Source organism: Sus scrofa, chromosome 5 (assembly GCF_054392235.1).
Source record: "Sus scrofa isolate SSC_HxYL_T2T_F1_AM1 chromosome 5, Sscrofa_HxYL_maternal_Yorkshire_Landrace_v2.0, whole genome shotgun sequence".
Taxonomy (NCBI): Eukaryota; Metazoa; Chordata; class Mammalia; order Artiodactyla; family Suidae; genus Sus; species Sus scrofa.
The window spans coordinates 67,707,079-67,726,251 of NC_139387.1; the positions used below are offsets into that span (position 1 = coordinate 67,707,079).

General features: G+C 40.6%; 1 protein-coding gene and 1 non-coding gene across 2 annotated transcripts in view; one reads left to right on the plus strand and one right to left on the minus strand.

The window, feature by feature from the left end:
* The window catches only part of LOC110260739 (uncharacterized), a 147,397-nt gene that overhangs the window by 60,231 nt on the left and 67,993 nt on the right, over positions 1-19,173 (minus strand). The window lies entirely within an intron of this gene.
* LOC146403416 (small nucleolar RNA SNORA22) lies at positions 4,550-4,683 on the plus strand. Its single transcript, XR_014804677.1, has one exon. It is a non-coding gene; the product is annotated as a small nucleolar RNA SNORA22 (small nucleolar RNA).

Here is a 19,173-nt window from a genome sequence, read left to right on the forward strand (position 1 = left end):
CATTAATAAATGATCTATATGGATAAAGAAAATGTAGTATATGTAGATATAAACAATGGGATATTACTCAGCCCTAAAAAATAAAATCTTGCCATTTGGGACAATGTGGATGGACCTAGAGAATATGCTATGTGAAATAAGTTGGACAGAGAAAGACAAATACTCTATGATTTCAATTATGTGTGGAATCTAAAAAAATAAAACAAAGCTAATGAACAAACGTAGCAAAACAGAAAAAGACTCATAGACACAGAGAACAAACTGGTGGTTGCCAGAGGGGAGAGGAGGAGGGAGGATGGGTAAAATAGATGAAAGGGATTAAGAAGTATACTCTTCCAGTTATAAAATAAACAGTTCACAGGGATGTAATGTACAGCATAGGGAATAGTCAATAATATTGTAGTAATTTTGTATGGTGATAGAGGTTGCTATACTCATAGTAGTGATCATTTCACAATGTACAAAAATATCAACTCACTGTGTTGTAACCTAAAACTAATAGGTTTTTTTTAAAAAATGGAGCTATGGGTTTGTATTTCCCAGAAACAGTGCTTAATCCACAGGCACAGTGTGCACTCAGTGACATTTAGGCAGCCGTTGAAACAAGAGTTATTTTTTTTTTTAAAGTATTTTAAATCTGGGAGTTCTCTTTGTGGCTCAGTGGGTTAAGAACCCAACTAGTATCCATGAGGATGCGGGTTCCATCCCTGGCCTCACTCTGTGGGTTAAAGATCCAGTGTTTCTGCAAGCTGCAGCGTAGGTCACAGATGCGGCTTGGATCTGCTGTTGCTGTGGCTGTGGTGTAAGCCCGTAGCTGCAGTTCCAACTTGACCCCTAGCCTGGGAATGTGCTCCATGTGTGGCCCTAAAAAGAAGAAAGAAAAAAATAATAAAAAAAAGTATTTTAAATCTGGGTTTGTTATTTGTCTCATACTCTGTTACATCTTGTATTAGTCTCTTTTTTTGAGATGTGAGCCCCATTTATCTTAGAGGTTTTCACTGATAAACCAAATACTTGCAATGGAAAGAATATGTTATTTGAGATCAGGAGACATAGATTAAAATCACAGTTCTGCCGTTTCCTGGCTGTGTGACTTGTGGCTATTCCCTTAATCTCTCTAAGTCTCACTTTTCTCATCTTTTTTTTTTTTTTTTTTTTTTTTTTTTGTCTTTTTGCCTTTTCAGGGCCGTTCCCCTGGCACATGGAGGTTCCCAGGCTAGGGGTCGAATTGGAGCTGTAGCTGCTGGCCTACACCAGAGCCACAGGATCCGAGCGCGTCTGCAACCTACACCACAGCTCACGGCAACGCCGGATCTTTAACCCACTGAGCAAGGCCAGGGATTGAACCTGCAACCTGATGGTTCCTAGTCGGATTCATTAACCACTGCGCCACGACGGGAACTCCACTTTTCTCATCTTAAAATGAGGAAGATGTTATCCAGGTTCAAGGGCTGATTTGGAGATCAACAGAGATAAAGTCTGATAAAATTCTTAAACCAAACGTTGCACTAATGGTCATTTATCTCAAACACACAGCATCCACATATGAATAGGCAGTACAATCATGGATATTAATGAATTAATTAATGTATCACATCATTTTAATAGAAAGGAAAGATCGGTGTTTCTAGAGATAATGGTTTCCCACTCAAAAAACTGTTTATAATGGTGGTAAATTCTGGGAACTTAGGAAGTGTGATAAGCATGTGGTTTTGGCCAGGGCTATCTCATCACATAGCCAACATTAGTTACCCACCTAATTCTGCATCAGACAGGCTACATCTATTTTGTTTAAAGTATTAAGTTAGAGGAGTTCCCACTGTGGCTCAGCGAAAACAAATCTGAATAGCATCCATGAGGATGCAGGTTTGATCCTTGGCCTTGCTCAGTGGGTTAAGGATCTGGGGTTGCTGTGGCTGTGGTGCAGGCCAGCAGCTGTAGCTCTGATTCGACCTCTAGCCTGGGAACCTCCATATGCTGCGGATGCGGCCCTAAAAAGACCAAAAAAAAAAAAAAAAAAAAGAGTTAAGTCAGAAAGGGCACCTATCTGCTATTGAATTTCCTTTCTTTAAGTCAGCCTCTCTGAAAACCTCACAATCCACTATTCTTTTTCTATCACTACCTACTGACTTTATTCCCCCCCTCACCCCATGCTTGTTGCTGTGTGCAATTACACAAGCTTTCACTAAGGCTTGCCTACACATTCTTGGACCTCCTGTCCTTTTGTGCAGAAAAGAACAAAGGTGAACTCAGACTGAACTGCCCAGGTGAGTAGATGTCCACAGGGCATAACTTATCTAGTTTGTGTTTGAGAACTGGGTGTTGTGCCTTGGCTGTTGTGCAAGCACTGAAAGTACTAGGACATTACCCAACAGTATCCACCAGTGATCCCATACACATTTCTACTAATGAATTTTGGTGTGACTCAGTCAGAAAAACAACAGAAGTGGGAAGCAGGGGCCCTTGAGTTTGGGGTCTGCCATTATGTTACTATGTGATAAACCAGGAGCCCCAGAGTTCTGGGATGCATATGAGTCCTAACTCAGCCAGTGATTAGTTATTTTGGCCTTGGATGAGTTACTTAACTTCTCTGGACCTAAATTTCTTCCTGTGAGTACTGGATTAGGTTCTAGGATGCCTTTTAGCGATCTAGTCCTCACATTCTATGGAACAGGCATAGCCAGGGTGACCAAGTGACACAGTGATTGCCCCAGGAAACAGACGCTTGCTCTGAGACTAATTTGGGCGGTGGTTCCAGGGTAACATTTATAGGGCAAGTGACTCAGAAAAGCAGCAGATGGCACAAGAAAAAATCTGGGTCTTACGGGGATATAATCAGCCCATAACATGTCCATCCCCGCCAGTTCCCACCCTACATGCACCCATGTTCCTCTGTGAATGTTCTTTTTTTAATATATAGATGAGAGAGTCTGTTCCTTCTCCTTTTCCAAATCATCTTTTGCACTGCCACAAGAATTATCTTTGGGAAATGCAAATAAGATCCTATCCCTCCTCTGTGTTAAACTGCTGATGAGTCCAGCAGATATTAAAGATGGTTTTCTCAAGCAAAAGAGTTGGGAGTGGAGGTGAAGGTGGGGCCAGCAGGATGGTGGGTGAGTCAGGGGGTAGATAGATAGGGTCAGTATGATGGTTTAGCTCGGGGCTTTAAGAGGATTTTTGATGTTATCTCTAAATGAGGTTTATACATATAGTTATAGGTATACACTAATGGGGTTGAAGATGTTCATTGTAAGACTTACTTAATTTATTTGTTTTCTTTTGGCCATGCTTGTGTATTCAGAAGTTCCTGGGCCAAGGATTGAAACTGAGCTGGATCCTTAACTGGCTAGCCAACCAAGGAACTGCCTGTAAGACCTTAAACTTGCATTCCATTCCTGGAGGATCACACTGCTTGTAATGTAAATGACAATTTATTTACAAATTAAAAAATGATTATTTTTTTAAAAAAATGTAATTATGTAAATAGCATGATACAATATTTTTGTGCTTGGCATTTCTAAATTTTTTTAAAAAACATCATAGGCAAGATGGAAGTGACTGATGGCCTTTCTTGACTTGTGAGATTCCTAGGCAAAATGGACAATGCAAAATAAGTTACTATCACACACCCACAAGGTCAGTAAAAATTTAACAGGGGGTCACACCAAATACTGGTGAGGGTGTGCAGCACTGCAAACTCTCATATACTTGTGGTAAGAACTTAAGTTGGTACAATCTCTTTGAAAATTAAATTTTAATTATTTAGTACAATTGAATATATACATATTGATGGCCCAGCAATTCTACTCTAGGGTATCTGTCTTAGAAAAACTCTTGCACATATTCACTAAGAAAACTGAATAAGAAGGTACTTAGTGGGCTGTTTGTAATAGTCCCAAACTGGAAAAAAATCTTATACCTATAATACTACAATAGGAAAATGAATTTTGGAAAAAATATAAAATATCATACAGCATAGAGCAAAGGAACTGAATAATCTAAAGCTATATCAAAACAATATGGTTGTATTGCACAAATATAACATTAAGTGAAAAGAGAAAAGCCCAACTAATACACATATAAAGTTGAAAACCCTCAATGTCCAGAACAATTCAAAGTTGGATCTCAAAGCGATATTTCACACCCATGTTCATTGCAGCACTATTCACAATAGCCAAGAGGTGGAAGCACCTAAAGGTTCACTGACAGGTGAGTAGATAAAGAAAATGTGGTATATACATTCAATGGAATATTATGCCACCTTAAAAAGAAGGAAATTATGTCACATAGTACAGTATGGACGAACCTTGAGGACATTGTGCTAAAATAAAACATTCACAAAAGGACAAATGTGATACGATTTCACTTACAAGGAAGTACATAAAGTTGTCAAACTCACAGAAAAAAAAGTAGAAAGACAGTTGCCAAGGGCTAGGGAGAGGGAGGGGGATTAATACTTAGTGGGTATACAGTTTCAGTGTTGTAGGATGAAAAAGTTCTAGAGATCCATAGCACAGCAATGTGAGTATACTTAACACGACTGAAATCTATGTTTAAAAATGGTTAAGATGGCTTTATAGTTTCCTTGGCTTTGACACTGTGCTAAAGCAATTTCTGTTCTTTTCCCATGCACTGAAGGGAATTTTCATCCTCTTTAAATGTATTCAGAAAGTTAGCACATTATATTTACCTATATTAAAGGGTATGATTGATCCAGAGTATCCCTTAATTTTTTTTTTTTTTTACTTTGTCATGAATTATAGTTGTACCTAATTGAAGAACTCTAGTGCTGAGGTAGTTTTGTGATTGTGTGTTTATTATTAGGGTCTTCATCCCAGAAGAATAACAGGAGGACTGAAAATTGCAAAGGAAAAGGCACTTCAGTTTTTGTGGAACAAGTAAAAAGTAGTGAAGAAATGGACAAGGAAACACTTATAGATGTGGCCAGAACTGTCTATTTGTACTAAAAACTTGCTGATGTCCTAATAGAGGCTATTGTGGACTCCTTTTAGGCCACTTAAGAAAAAAAATACAGGTGTTCCAATTGTGGTGCAGTGGGTTAAGGATCTGGTGTTGCTACAGCTGTGGTATAGGTCACAGTTCCAGCTTGTATTTGATCCCTGGCCTGGGAACTTCCATATTCTGCAGGTGTGGCTGAAAATGAAAAAAAAAAAAAATTAAAAAAAAGTAATATGAACCTATTGACTTTGTGAATTAATAAAGGGAAACATTAAAATGAAGTCAGGACAAATGATATCACTTATATATGGCATCTAAAAATAATACAAATGAACTAATTTATATGGTACAAACTCAGACTTTGAAAACAAACTTATGGTTACCAAAGGAAAAAGGTGATGGGGGGTAAATTAGGAGTTTGGGATTAACATACATACACGACTATATATAAGATGGTTAATCAACAAGAACCTACTGTATAGCACAGGGAACTCTACTCAACATTCTATGGTAACCTGTATGGGAAAATAATCTGAAAAAGAATGGATATATATTGCTGTACACTTGAAAGTAGCACAATATTCTTTTTTTTTTTTTTTTGTCTTTTTGCTATTTCTTGGGCCGCTCCCGCGGCATATGGAGGTTCCCAGGCTAGGGGTCCAATCGGAGCTATAGCCTCTGGCCTAGGCCAGAGCCACAGCAACGCAGGATCCGAGCCGTGTCTGCAACCTACACCACAGCTCACGGCAACGCCAGATCATTAACCTACTGAGCAAGGGCAGGGACTGAACCACAACCTCATGGTTCCTAGTCGGATTCGTTAACCACTGCACCACGACGGGAACTCCCTAACACAATATTCTAAATCAACTATACTCCAATATAAAATAAAAACTAAATAAATAAAAAAAGAGTCAGAAAGCCAAAAGAAAGAGCTGTCATACATATACTACTTAAGGTCAATACAAATCCCAAGTGAAGAGATATACCTCGAATCTCTGGCAGGAAGTGACACTACTACTGCCAAAAGGAGGAAGATTTTCTCCTTTTCTGGCAACAGTGCCGCTGATGAGAGACACTCACAACTCAGCCAATGAAAAGCCACTCTACTTCAAAGTTTCCTCCAATGAACCTTGTGTTTATAACACTCCCAAATTCCCTTTCTCTATAAAATAATTTCTTCTCTTTCGTTTTGCTGGGCTTGCATGGGGTCACCATGCTGCATGTCCCAAATTGCACTTCTTTGCTGCACCTGAGTCAACCCATTTTGCTGGTAAAATCACTGGTCGATTTAATGTTTTAAGTTAATCTCTTTATTTATAGTTGAGATTATGGAGATGAAACATAAATCTGGGACTGACACAAACTTAATCAGAAGTCTTGTTTCAAACTTAATTTCATCCTAATATGAAAGAACAGAGCAGAAATTGCATACATCTTCATATGCAGTGTGTTATTAGAATATGAAAAAACAGAAATGAATTCTAGCATTTTACTAATTGTACTGAAGTATATGCACATAGACAGGCCATTTTTACCCAATAAACAGGAATGCTATCCAAACCGAACTTAACAGAGCAGGAGAGAATAAGCTGCAGGAAGGTTAGGGGTGGGGAGGAGCAGAAGCAAGGAGAGTGTAGTGTTTGGGAGAACTTAAAGTACTTCCATGTGACCGATGTTTACTTTGTGCGTTTATGGGTGGTAGGTGCAGTGACCCTGGTGCAAGAGGGTTTAAGACTGTTGGTGCCAAGAAATCCATCTGGGGAAGTAGCCAAGGCATTTTCATTAAAAGTATGGACTTTATTCAAAGGCAATGGGGAAACCAGGGAAAAGTTTTAAGTGGGACAAGGAGGCAAAAGAATGTGTGGTCTTTAGAAAAAAGATCTATACTGTGTTCACTAAATTGGAGGGGGCAGGATTGAAGGCAAGAAAGCAACTAGGAGGGTACTGCTAGTTAAACATGACAACATGTCAAAGGGGAATGGAAGGAAGACACAGATGTAAAAGACACTTGAGAAACAGAATCAACAGAGTTTAATTTATTCAATCTGTGGGATAAGGGAAAAAAGGGAGAGGTAACACTTGACAAGTTTGGGGTCAGAGTAGAGATGAGTGGCAGAGATGAGTAGGGAGTAGGAGAAATTAGAATCATCACTGAGATGGGTGACTCGGGAGGTGGACCAGGTTCTGGGGAGAGAAGGTGAGCCCTGTTTTGAACTTACTAGATTTGAGGCCCTTGTAGAAAAACCCACTAGACAGTTAATATGTCAGTCTGGCGTTTGAAGATTGATTGGATCTAAAGACATAAAAGCTCCATTACAGCATGACTTTGTTACTGAACCAAACTGGGACCCTTTTTCCCTTGGATAGTGGGGCCCTTTTATCCTTAAAGTTTAGTTATTAATATTTTGGGTGGGAGAGTTATGAAAGCTTATAGCACCCGGGAATGAGTGACCAGTGAAGGTAAGCAGTGTCCCAGGGGGAAAGCTATACTCCAAATTACATTGCATGCAGGGAAGTCCCTCTACCAATGAAGAGTGTGGGAAGATCTTTTTGAAAAATGTCATCCATGGTGTCAGTTTAGCATTTTTTATACCCTGAGTCTTTTTTTTTTTTTTTTTTTTTTTTTTTCCTTTTGCTTTTTAGGGCAGAACCAACAGCATATGGAAATTTCCAAGCTAGAGGTGGAATCTGAGCTACAGCTGCCGGCCTATACCACAGTCACAGCAACATGGGATCTGAGCCACATCTGTGACCTATACCACAGCTCACGGCAATGCCAGATCCCCAACCCACTGAGCAAGGCCAGGGATGGAACCCTAATCCTCGTGGATACTAGTTGGGTTCGTTTCCGCTGCGCCACAATGGGACCTCCCATACCCTGAGTCTTTTACAGTCTTTTCTGAAGGTGGTTCCTCTAGTTTCTTTTCTAACTTCTCTAAAAAAATTATCTGTCAGGGCCGCAGCAGGAGCTAGAAATGCTCTCCTTCCTAGTGTGCCCTCACCCCTCACCCTTTTTCTCTCTCTCTTTAGGTATCCCTTAAAATTAAAAGCAAGAAATTTCCACAAACAGCCAAATCTAGATTCTGGTTTGTTTTAGACATGAATATCACTTTACATAGTCTTAATATAAATCTATGGAACCAAAGTTATGCTGAGACATACAAGAAAAAAACATGAGACAACCAAAGAAAACAAAACAGAAAAAGCCACCATAGGTCCATGAGGAAAGAAAAAAATTGAACTACCTTTTTTTTTTTTTTTTTTTTTTTTTTGTGCACCTGTTATGTATTTCAGCCTTTTGATATGTATTAGGTTTTGTTATCTTACTTGACATCATAGTGTTGTAAAGGGTATTATCATTTCCATTTTTTTTTCATTTGGGGAAATCGATTCAGAAAGAATAAGCAATAGCTAACTTTGAAACATATAATTGTTTTCTATTTTAGCTCCTCATGAAAATGTTATGTTTTTAGAAGCAAATTTGTAATATCAGAACTATCACTTTTCCTTCAACACAAATCAATATAGAAATTTTTACTGTTCAGTTTTTAAAACATGAGTTTTCCCATTTAAACTACTGGTTCTCAGTCAAGGAAGTTTTCTCCCCCAGGGACATTTGTCTGTGTCTGAAATCATCTTTGGCCATCACAATTTAGGGAGGGGCTGCCGGCATGGAGCTGGTAGAAGCCAGGAATAATATATCCTGTAGTCACAGGAGCCCCCACAACAAAAGAATTTTCCCCAAATACCAATAATGCTAAGGTTGAGAAATCCTGATTTAAGCTGAAAATAAAATTATTAGATGTAAGTTATTAAATGCTGACTTTTCAATGTGTGCTTTTGCATAATTTTTATTTAGAATTAATATGATTTCTTGAGTAGTAACATCTCTTTGTTCTCTGCTTTAGTAATTAAAATAGAGTAAATCTCAGTTTAATTCTACACTCTGAAGTAGGGACCAGAAATTCCTATTTAGCAAGTCACACTGCGGATCTGAAGGAAGGAGGATTTGCCCCCCAATTACAGGATGGAGCCCAGGCTCCCTAACATGACATTCAAGGTACCCCATCTCCCTCTAGCTTCTCAGCAAATCTCCAGTCCTGAGAGGTGTGCTATCGACTCACCAAACTCACCACTTTGTTTTAAACTCATTTGGCCTTTAATATGCTTCAAATATTCCCCCCAATTGCTCTTTAATGTTTATCCCACCCCTTACTGGCAAATCCCCTGTCTGTGATGTGTCTCAGGCCAGGCTGGCCTCAAGATCTTCCTTCCCCCAAGGTATGGTTACTTAAGTTTACACTCTATCTCCATGGATTTAACTCAGACATGCATCTTAGGTACCGTGATTTCTTTGTATGCCTCTTATGAGTCTTTGAAATCTGGAGAGGGAGAATGTGTGTAATTTTCATCTTTTTCTGAGCATCGTTCATCATCCTGCCTGGCACGAAGTAGATGCTCAGAAAAAGATGGTTGAGTGGGGATTGTGGGGTCAGGGTGAGACCTGGAGTCAGACAGTTAAAAGAAAAAACGAAAAAATCTAATTTCCTTATTGTAGACAGAAGAACCAGAACAAAACTGTTCCTTTCTGTTAGTGGAAGCAATTACATAAAGAATTCCTATTGCAGGGCCTCAAGGAAGAATAAGGATTTCTTATCCTTCCAGTGGAATCCCCTGGGGTAAAATATCACTTCAGACCCCTCCCACCCAAAGGCTCTTTGCTTAATCTTTTCTTAGTGGTTGACAATAGCCGTCTGGTGCAACATGGCTCCAGGCTAGAAGGTCCTTTCTCTGTTTTAATTTCCTAGTTGTCAATGTTCATACCAAATGCCACTGTCTCCAGTACAGGCTTCTCAATCCCTGATTTCAATCACTTGTCCTTCTGAACTTTCAGCATTGTTTTCTCTTCGTTTTCCTGCTTCGATAGGTATCTGCCTCCTAAACTAGATTGCAAAATCAAGGCCTAGGGTCCTCTGCTCTTCTCTTCCCTTTTTTTTTTTTCCTCTCAAATGAGGATGGAGAAGGTAAGAAGAGAGATTACTCTTTCTTCTTAATTTTGCACAATGTAAGTGCCCAATGCATATTTGTTGAGGGAAAAAAATGATGAGCAGTATTTAGTGTTCTATTTCCCTGCTTCCAGCCTTAGGAATGATTAATATTTTGTGAAAGTGGACTTGTTGCTGAATCAAGCTATAGAAGAGCAGCCATATTAATGGTTTAGGTATTACTGTTTTGACTATAGAGACTTACTAGACCTAGGAACGAGTTACCAGTGAATGCTGGTAGTGAGCCAGTGGAAATCAATACTTGAAATAATGTCAAATGGAGATGATTCCTGCCACTAATGGGTCTTTGTGAATAACGATACCCATGGTGTAAGCTTAGCATCATTCTTACCCTCTGCAGCTTCTTCAGTCTTTCTGGAACACGGTTTCTTCAGGGTCTCTCCTGTCTCTTCTTATCTTTGTTTCAGCTTTTTGGTGCTTCTTGGTGAGGTTCTTGCACAACCCTTTCTGACTCTTCTTTCTCCCGGCTCCCTTCATCTCCTCGTCACTCCCCTGAGTCCTAGTTTTTCCACCAGCTTCACTTAGCCGCCTTCTTTAGCTTACTTCAAAAATAGTTACTGAATAAATCCATCAATAACTGCATGAGTATTCGATCCCCCTTTGCTCTAATCACTCTGGGTCTTACTCCTTTGTGTTAACATTTAACTGCTTCCTTCCTCTCCAAGGATCGTGTCTGACTCTTCTTTCCCGTCTCTACCATACCCAGCCTAGCACAGAATTCAAAATAAATACTTGTACTGGGGGAGAAGGAAAGGACAGAACTCTTCTGGGTGGGCGGTTCTGGGTACATGTGCCTTGGAGCTAGGCCTTGGCAGGATGAGCTTCCAGGATACTCCATTGCCTTGATTCTGCTCCTAAGCAGATGCATTTGAACTGTGCTACTGCAGATACCTAGGAGCAGCGGGGCTGGAGGCCTTGAGGAACAATCCACCAGATTAGAACAGTAACACAATGAGCTTTTATGAGTATGCAGTCTATAAAAATCTGGCTTCCTAGGTACTCAAGGCAAGGCACACCCTGCTAGGAATTTTGTTTATGTGTGCTCTTTAAATAAATAAATGATTTGTAGATCTAGATATATAGCCATGAACAACAGCACACACAAACACGTTGCACTGAAAAGACAGCTGAGGAATTTGAACACTTGACACCTGGCTCTGGACCCTTCTTTTTGGGTCTCTAATCTGACACGATTTTGGAAGTAATTTCAAGTCCTAACAACATGTGATTCTAAATCATCCCTGTTTTCCTGTGCCATCCATTATGTATGGATTTCCTCTGTTCTGTCTGTGGAAGCAGGACAAATGTTACGGTGGCTCAAGCTTGCTCCTGGATGGCAAGTCCCATGGGTCTGTGTGTTCCAGGCTCAGCTACTCATTAACTATGTGGCCTCAAATAAGTAGTTGAGCTTTTCATTTTCTTCATTCATTGTGTTCATACATTGGGAATAATATCACCCACTTTATGGAACTGCTGTGTAGATAAATATGTTTTGTTGATTTGAATTAAATATACTCATACTAGCCCTTGGAACAGTGATTGGCACAGAGGAAAGTGTTTAACAGATGTTAGCATAGATATTAGCCGTTTTTCTAGCAGATTGATTCCTAAATTCTGTTTTGCTTAAGCTAAACTTCAGCAGTGACCTTCCTTGAGTCCATGGCAGAGGCTCCATGGAAAATCAGGGAATAACATGGAACATACCTTAAATCCATTTGAAAAATGTTGCTGTTTTGCAATGATGATTTTTTTTTTTTTTTTTTTTTTTTTTTTTTTTTTTTTTTTTTTGGCTGTGCTTGCTATATGTGGAAGTTCCCCTGGCCAGTGATCAAACCCGAGCCATGGCAGTGACTGAGCCACAGCAGTGACAACATGAGATCCTTCATCATGAGGCCACCAGGGAACTCCCTGAGATATGATCTTTATTTCTCATGATCAAGCCATATTGAAGCAGAAGTTCCAGAATAGGAAAATCAGTGATGTGTCCCTGTATCTTTTCGATTCACCTATGTCCCTTTCAGAATCCATCTAGGTCTGTGGCTCTTTCCCCAACACACAGAGTCCTGTCTCACTTCTCTGCCTCACTTTTCTCCTTAGCACTTGTGTGGTACAGCATATGAAGTATATACATTTTTTTCTTTCTATTCCTTTTACTTGTCAGTTGTCTCCTCTATAGGATAATGCTTCTTTAGGGCCAGAAACTTTGTTTTGGACTTTGCTTCGTCCCTAGCACCTAGAACAGGCCTTGGTTTCTTACAAGTACTCAATGAATATTTTTTGAATACACGAAGTCTGGTGTATACATTTGTGTTAATGCAAGTTTCTCTCTAGTGTTTATTAATTTTACTCGTACTTTATTGGGAGAAGACCAGGCAACAGTGTGAAAACAATTAACCAAGTCCACTCCCATGTCACCTGAGGGCCTTTGTACTTACTGTCCCTGCTGCCTAGAATACTTTCTCCAGAATGCATACATCTCCTTCCCTCACTTTGTTGAAAACCTTTCTGAGAGAGATCTTCTAAGAGCCCATATATAAAATAGCATATCCACTAACTTCTTCCAGGCCTGTTACACCAGTACTACCTGTAAGGCTTCTTTATACAACCCTTAGTATACAGGTAGAGTCACACAAGAGGAATTTGGTACTGTTTCTTTATAGCCTTTGGCAAGTTATATACATCATTTTGCATTTGCTTCCCTGTCCCTCCACCCCCATTACAGATTATTGTATTATAGGTGTTGCCCACATGGCTCTTAAAATCAGGATGACGTATTGCCAGTGCAACCTTAAAGCACAACTTAAAAAATTCTTTATTTCCTCTGTGTCTTCTCTGTCACTCCTTCATGAATTTAAATTCTATTTTATCCCTTGACAAAAGTTCTTGAAAAAAAAAAAAGATTGAGAAAAAAGGATTGCCTTCTTTTCCTTCTACCAGGAACTTCTCCTTATAACACCCACCCCCTTCACAGGGCAGCACACATCCTTGGGCTGTCATGACTTCATGCTTTCCTTGCATCCTTCCAAGGTCACGGAGGGTGTCCCTTGTGCAGGTTCCCCCTTAAACAAATGGCACTATAGTTCACTGCCTGCTTGTTTCTCTTCCTTTCTCAACTGTATGCTCCCTAATGGCGGTGATCATGTCTTATGCACCACTGTAGGCTCTGTGCTTTCCACGGGGCCTGGACTATGAGGCACACAAGGTGCTCTTTGTTAAACAAATGAATGAAAGACCACCAGGGACATGTAGGGTTTCATGTCTTTGTCTGTCCTTGCTTGAAGTGTTTTCCTCCTCTTCTTCGACATTTTAAGCTTAAGATGCACAGTCCTACACTGTAGTCTTGTCCCATTGGGTCAGGAGCTCACTGAGGATCAAAGAGGAGAATCTTGTCTCTTTGGTACTTAGGACAGAGCCTGACTCAACTGGTGGTGTGGGAATGTATCCAGAAATTCTAAGGAATGCATCTTCTCTTCTTTTTTCTCCTCCATCTCCTCATTATCACCATCAATATATTCTTCACAGCTCTGGACACACAAACAGGGGTAACAGTGTGCTCCTCCCCTCCCCTGATAGAGATTATGAATTTAGTCTTAGAAACATAACAACAATAAAAAAGATAAATGACAAGCTGTGTGCCAAATTCATGATGCCAACCCCAAGTTCTCTAGGATGAACAGATTGTGGGTTGGACGGGTTGGAAGCAGCTTCTTGGCCTTTGAAGGGGGCATGTGGGAGCTGGGGTGGTGAGGCCCTGGGCCCAGAGTTGAGCTACACTGCTGATCCAGGGGTTGGCTCTGTGACCAGCAGGTGCTGAGCAAGTGGTCTGGGCTCAGGTTACACTCAAGAGAGGCTTGAGAAGCCCCTGGGAAGTGCTTCTGCTCAGGGTGGAATGGCTGAAGGAACAGGAGGAGAAATGGATTGAGGGGACCTGTGAGGTAGTTGGAACAGTTGGCCATGGCCGCTGTGACTCCCTGGATTCCCTTAACTGGTGGGAGTGCTCTGTGCCTGTGCACAATCTAAGGGAAGGATTGCAAGTCTCTCCCAGAGCCTGTGTGGAGGCTTCTGAGCCTCTTAGCCGAGGTCCAGGAGCAAAGGACCTGTCAGGTGAGACCTGGGCAATGAAAACCATGAAGAGGTCCCAATAGTCCCCAAGAAGCTTGGGGCATGTGCAGTGACCAATATAATCTGTGGGAGAGGCGGTTGGTCTTCTCTGCTTCTTGTTGTCCATTTCCCACTTACTCTCCCAATGACTTGGGTGCAGTGCATGTGTCCAGGAATGTCCAGAGGCTCTTGCTATTTAAATGTGCTTTCCGGTTTCGGATCACATGCATTTTTTTTTTTTTTTTTAAATTCCATACCTGTGTTTGGTTTCAGTGAATAAGAAGACTGTAGCATCTAGTCTGAGCCTTGTGGGCCTGGCTCAGTTAAGGGAGATGACGTTCCTAAAGGCCCCTGGCCAAGGACGCTGTTGCAGTCCTGGGCTTCTCCTACTTCTTTTCTTTTTCCTTGCTCCTATTCATTGATGCACTTGTGGAAAATGAAGGGAGAATGCTCAAGGACCCTGCCTTGCTTCTTATCACTGGGGTCATGTACTTGTTTATGTGGGTTTTCTCTCTTTCTCTCCTGAAAATTCATCATTAAGTTCCCTTAGTACTGGTTGGAAGAATTTGGGGTAAAGAAAAGTTGTTGGAAGGTTGAACGCTGGGCTCACGTCTGGTTTACGAGCTGTGAGTCAGCTTTTGATAAGTCCATCTGCTGAAATTTGTTTTGTTTTGTGGAGCAATAAATTATGCTCAGACTGAAATGGCCTTGGCCAACAGTTTATTGAACGCAGGTTGATTGTGGGAATTACAATAGTTTTGTAAGCCAATGGCATATAGGATCACATCTCTTCATAAGCCAACAAAGAAATAACATACTCCAAACAAATGGTAGATTAATTACACTACTATTCCAGGCTAGGGGAGGTGATAGAAATAAAGTCCACATTTATATGAGGTGTACACTTTTTATAAGGTTGGTTTTCAGGCGAGTTGAACACAAGCTGGTATCCAGTAGCCAGCGAAACTCAAGTGAAAAGTCCCATGTTGTTAGAGCAGCTGCTAATGAACAAAAAGTACACTGATATTAGTGGCCAAGGTGATCTTCTCAGGCTGCTGCTGCATGGCTTCGGCCACTGCCAGTAAAAGAGTTGCCTCTGCTAAGGCAGAAGTTAATGCCTCAAGGTGTTTGAAGACTAGATCATCAAAGGTAGCTTTGCCCAGATGGACACTCTCATGCAGTCCTCAAAAAAAAAAAAAAAAAAAAATCCCCATATTTGTAGCCTAAATGTCCCCTCTACAGAGTTGCTTCATGTGTTTTTATTGATAAGCCCCTAAGGCAGCCCCCCAGCAGCTGAGCTCTGAGTACTTATCACGAATTGATGAGATAGTGACATCCTGATGCAGCTCACTTCACTCTTAGAGCAAAACAACTTTGCCCCTAAAATCAACTCCCCCTTTTTTTTTTATCTTTGCCATAAACAAGTGGATTAAAACCAGTTCACTTAAGTCATAAACAAGTGGATTTGAAATCCTATCAAAACAATACACAATAGGAGTTCCTGTCGTGGCACAGTTGAAACAAATCCAACTAGGAACCATGAAGTTGTGGGTTCGATCCCTGGCCTTGCTCAGTGTGTTAAGGATCCGGTGTTGCAGTGAGCTGTGGTGGAGGTCACAGGTGCGGCTCGGATCTGGTGTTGCTGTGGCTCTGGTGTAGGCCGGCAGTAACAGCTCCGATTAGACCCCTAGCTTGGGAATCTCCATATGCCTCGGGTGCAGCCCTAAAAAGACAAAAGACAAAAACAAAAACAACAACAAAACCCCAATACACAACAAAGTTGTTAATGAGTATTTCATTAGCCCTTGAAATTACTATTGACTAGCTCTGTGTCCTCAGATAAGTTACTTAACCTTAGCTTCCTCATCCTGCCTGGGTTGCACAGGGACATGTGAACATTTCCTTTGTTTGGTTACTTCTCATGAGTTTCTTCATACTCGCTACTTTGCATCCTGTCTTTCCCCTGAGACTTAGTTTATCACTGATTTTCTCTTTTCCCTTCTTCCTTTCCTTCCATTAGATTTTACTGAATGAACATTCCAACCTTCCTCTCATCTTCACCTCCTCCATCCCTTAGTTTATTTTTAATGGAGGAAAATGAATTTTAAAGCCAAAACATAACCTAAACAGCTAGTTGGATTTTGCTAACACTTATAGGTGTTCAGAGTATACTTTGCAGTTGCAGAATATATTTCATGTTTTTCCATAACTGGGTTTTTTCCTTCTGGTTTCCATCATTCTTCTCTGATGTTTTGTGCTTGCCTTTCTTAAAAATCCTTCCATTGAATTACTAAACCAGTTATCTCTGCTTAATTCCCAGCAGACACTTAAAACATTTTTATTAAGTGAAGCTATATTTAATGTAATTCTAAGTAACTTGTAATCTTTCCCCTTTTGTAAAGAAATGAATGTTGCCCGCCATTCCAGTTCTACAAGAAGCAAACATCAGCCACTGAGGTCACCCAGAACAATTCACCCTGAGGACTTCCAGACGGAGAAAAATAGGAAGCATCCTGTGCTTTGGATATAGTAGCTCAAGATAGCTAGGATCCACTTCTACGGATTTTTTTTTTTTTTTTTTTTTTTTTGTCTTTGGTCATTTTAGGGCTGCACCCGCGGCATATGGACGTTCCCAGGCTAGGGGTCTAATCCGACTGACAGCTGCCAGCCTATGCCACAGCCACAGCAAACCCAGGACCCGAGCTGCATCTGTGACATACACCACAACTCATGGCAATGCTGGATCCTTAACCCACCAAGCGAGGCCAGGGATCGAACCCGCAACCACATCGTTCCTAGTTGGATTTGTTTCCACTGTGCCATGCCAGGAACTCCTTTATGGAAAATTTTAGATGACCCTATGTTCCTACATCTTCCCCTACAGAAAAGCACGAAAATCATTAACTATTCTTTGCAATTAGCAGTACTCTTTTGATGCTCAACCACACTTTTTTTTTTCCCAGCAAAAAAATTTATATATATTAATATTATATATCTCCTGGGTCCTCCCTTTCCTCTTCAGAGCAGTTCCTCGGAGCTATTTGAGAGGCTGTCTTTTGGGCTGTAGTACTCAGTAAGTTCCCATCAAAAACTCAACTCACAGCTTTTAGGTTGTATGTGTTTCTTTCAGTCAATACTTTAATAAAAAGTCATTATACTTGACCTGTTTTGAAATCTTTGATTGGTCCCCGATATTCAATGACTCCTGTTCATTCAGCCCCTGGGGCTGTCCCAATGAATTTTTTTTTTAATATATATTTTTTTATTTGCCCACTGTACAGCAAGGGGGTCAGGTTATCCTTACATGTATACATTATAATTACATTTTTCCCCCACCCTTTCTTCTGTTGCAACATGAGTTTCTAGACATAGTTCTCAATGCTATTCAGCAGGATCTCCTTGTAAATCTATTCTAAGTTGTGTCTGATAAGCCCAAGCTCCCGATCCCTCCCACTCCCTCCCCCTCCCATCAGGCAGCCACAAGTCTCTTCTCCAAGTCCATGATTTTCTTTTCTGAGGAGATGTTCATTTGTGCTGGATATTAGATTCCAGTTATAAGTGATATCATATGATATTTGTCTTTGTCTTTCTGGCTCATTTCACTCAGTATGAGAGTCTCTAGTTCCATCCATGTTGCTGCAAATGGCATTATGTCATTCTTTTTTATGGCTGAGTAGTATTCCATTGTGTATATATACCACCTCTTCCGAATCCAATCATCTGTCGATGGACATTTGGGTTGTTTCCATGTCCTGGCTATTGTGAATAGTGCTGCAATGAACATGCGGGTGCATGTGTCTCTTTTAAGTAGAGTTTTGTCCGGATAGATGCCCAAGAGTGGGACTGCGGGGTCATATGGAAGTTCTATGTATAGATTTCTAAGGTATCTCCAAACTGTTCTCCATAGTGGCTGTACCAGTTGACATTCCCACCAACAGTGCAGGAGGGTTCCCTTTTCTCCACAGCCCCTCCAGCACTTGTTATTTGTGGACTTATTAATGAGGGCCATTCTGACTGGTGTGAGGTGGTATCTCATGGTTGTTTTGATTTGCATTTCTCTTATGATCAGCGATGTTGAGCATTTTTTCATGTGTTTGTTGGCCATCTGTATATCTTCTTTGGAGAAATGTCTATTCAGGTCTTTTGCCCATTTTTCCATTGATTGATTGGTTTTTTTGCTGTTGGGTTGTATAAGTTGCTTATATATTCTAGAGATTAAGCCCTTGTCCATTGCAGCATTTGAAACTATTTTCTCCCATTCTGTAAGTTGTCTTTTTGTTTTCTTTTGGGTTTCCTTTGCTGTGCAAAAGATTTTCAGTTTGATGAGGTCCCATGGGTTTATTTTTGCTCTTATTTCGATTGCTTTGGGAGACTGACCTGAGAAAATATTCATGAGGTTGATGTCAGAGAGTGTTTTGCCTATGTTTTCTTCTAGGAGTTTGATGGTGTCCTGTCGTATATTTAAGTCTTTCAGCCATTTGGAGTTTATCTTTGTGCATGGTGTGAGGGTGTGTTCTAGTTTCATTGCTTTGCATGCAGCTGTCCAGGTTTCCCAGCAATGCTTGCTGAATAGACTTTCTTTTTCCCATTTTATGTTCTTGCCTCCCTTGTCAAAGATTAATTGACCATAGGTGTCAGGGTTTATTTCCGGATTCTCTATTCTGTTCCATTGGTCTGTCTGTCTGTTTTGATACCAGCACCATGCTGTTTTGATGACTGTGGCTTTGTAGTATTTCTTGACGTCTGGGAGAGTTATGCCTCCTGCTTGGTTTTTGTTTCTCAGGATTGCTTTGGCGATTCTGGGTCTTTTGCTGTTCCATATAAATGTTTGGATTGTTTGTTCTAGTTCTGTGTGTCCCAATGAATTTTAGTGGATCATCTATCAATTCTCTTTCTACCCTAAGGAGACCAGAAAGTGGGAGACTGGCCTGGGTTTTGCCTTACCTTAGCACAGCTGACCTCTGTGTACTTCTCTGCTTTGTTTCATGATGGTTTTCTCACTGAAAACCAAAGACTGTGCACCAAAAAGAGGGTGACCCTGGCC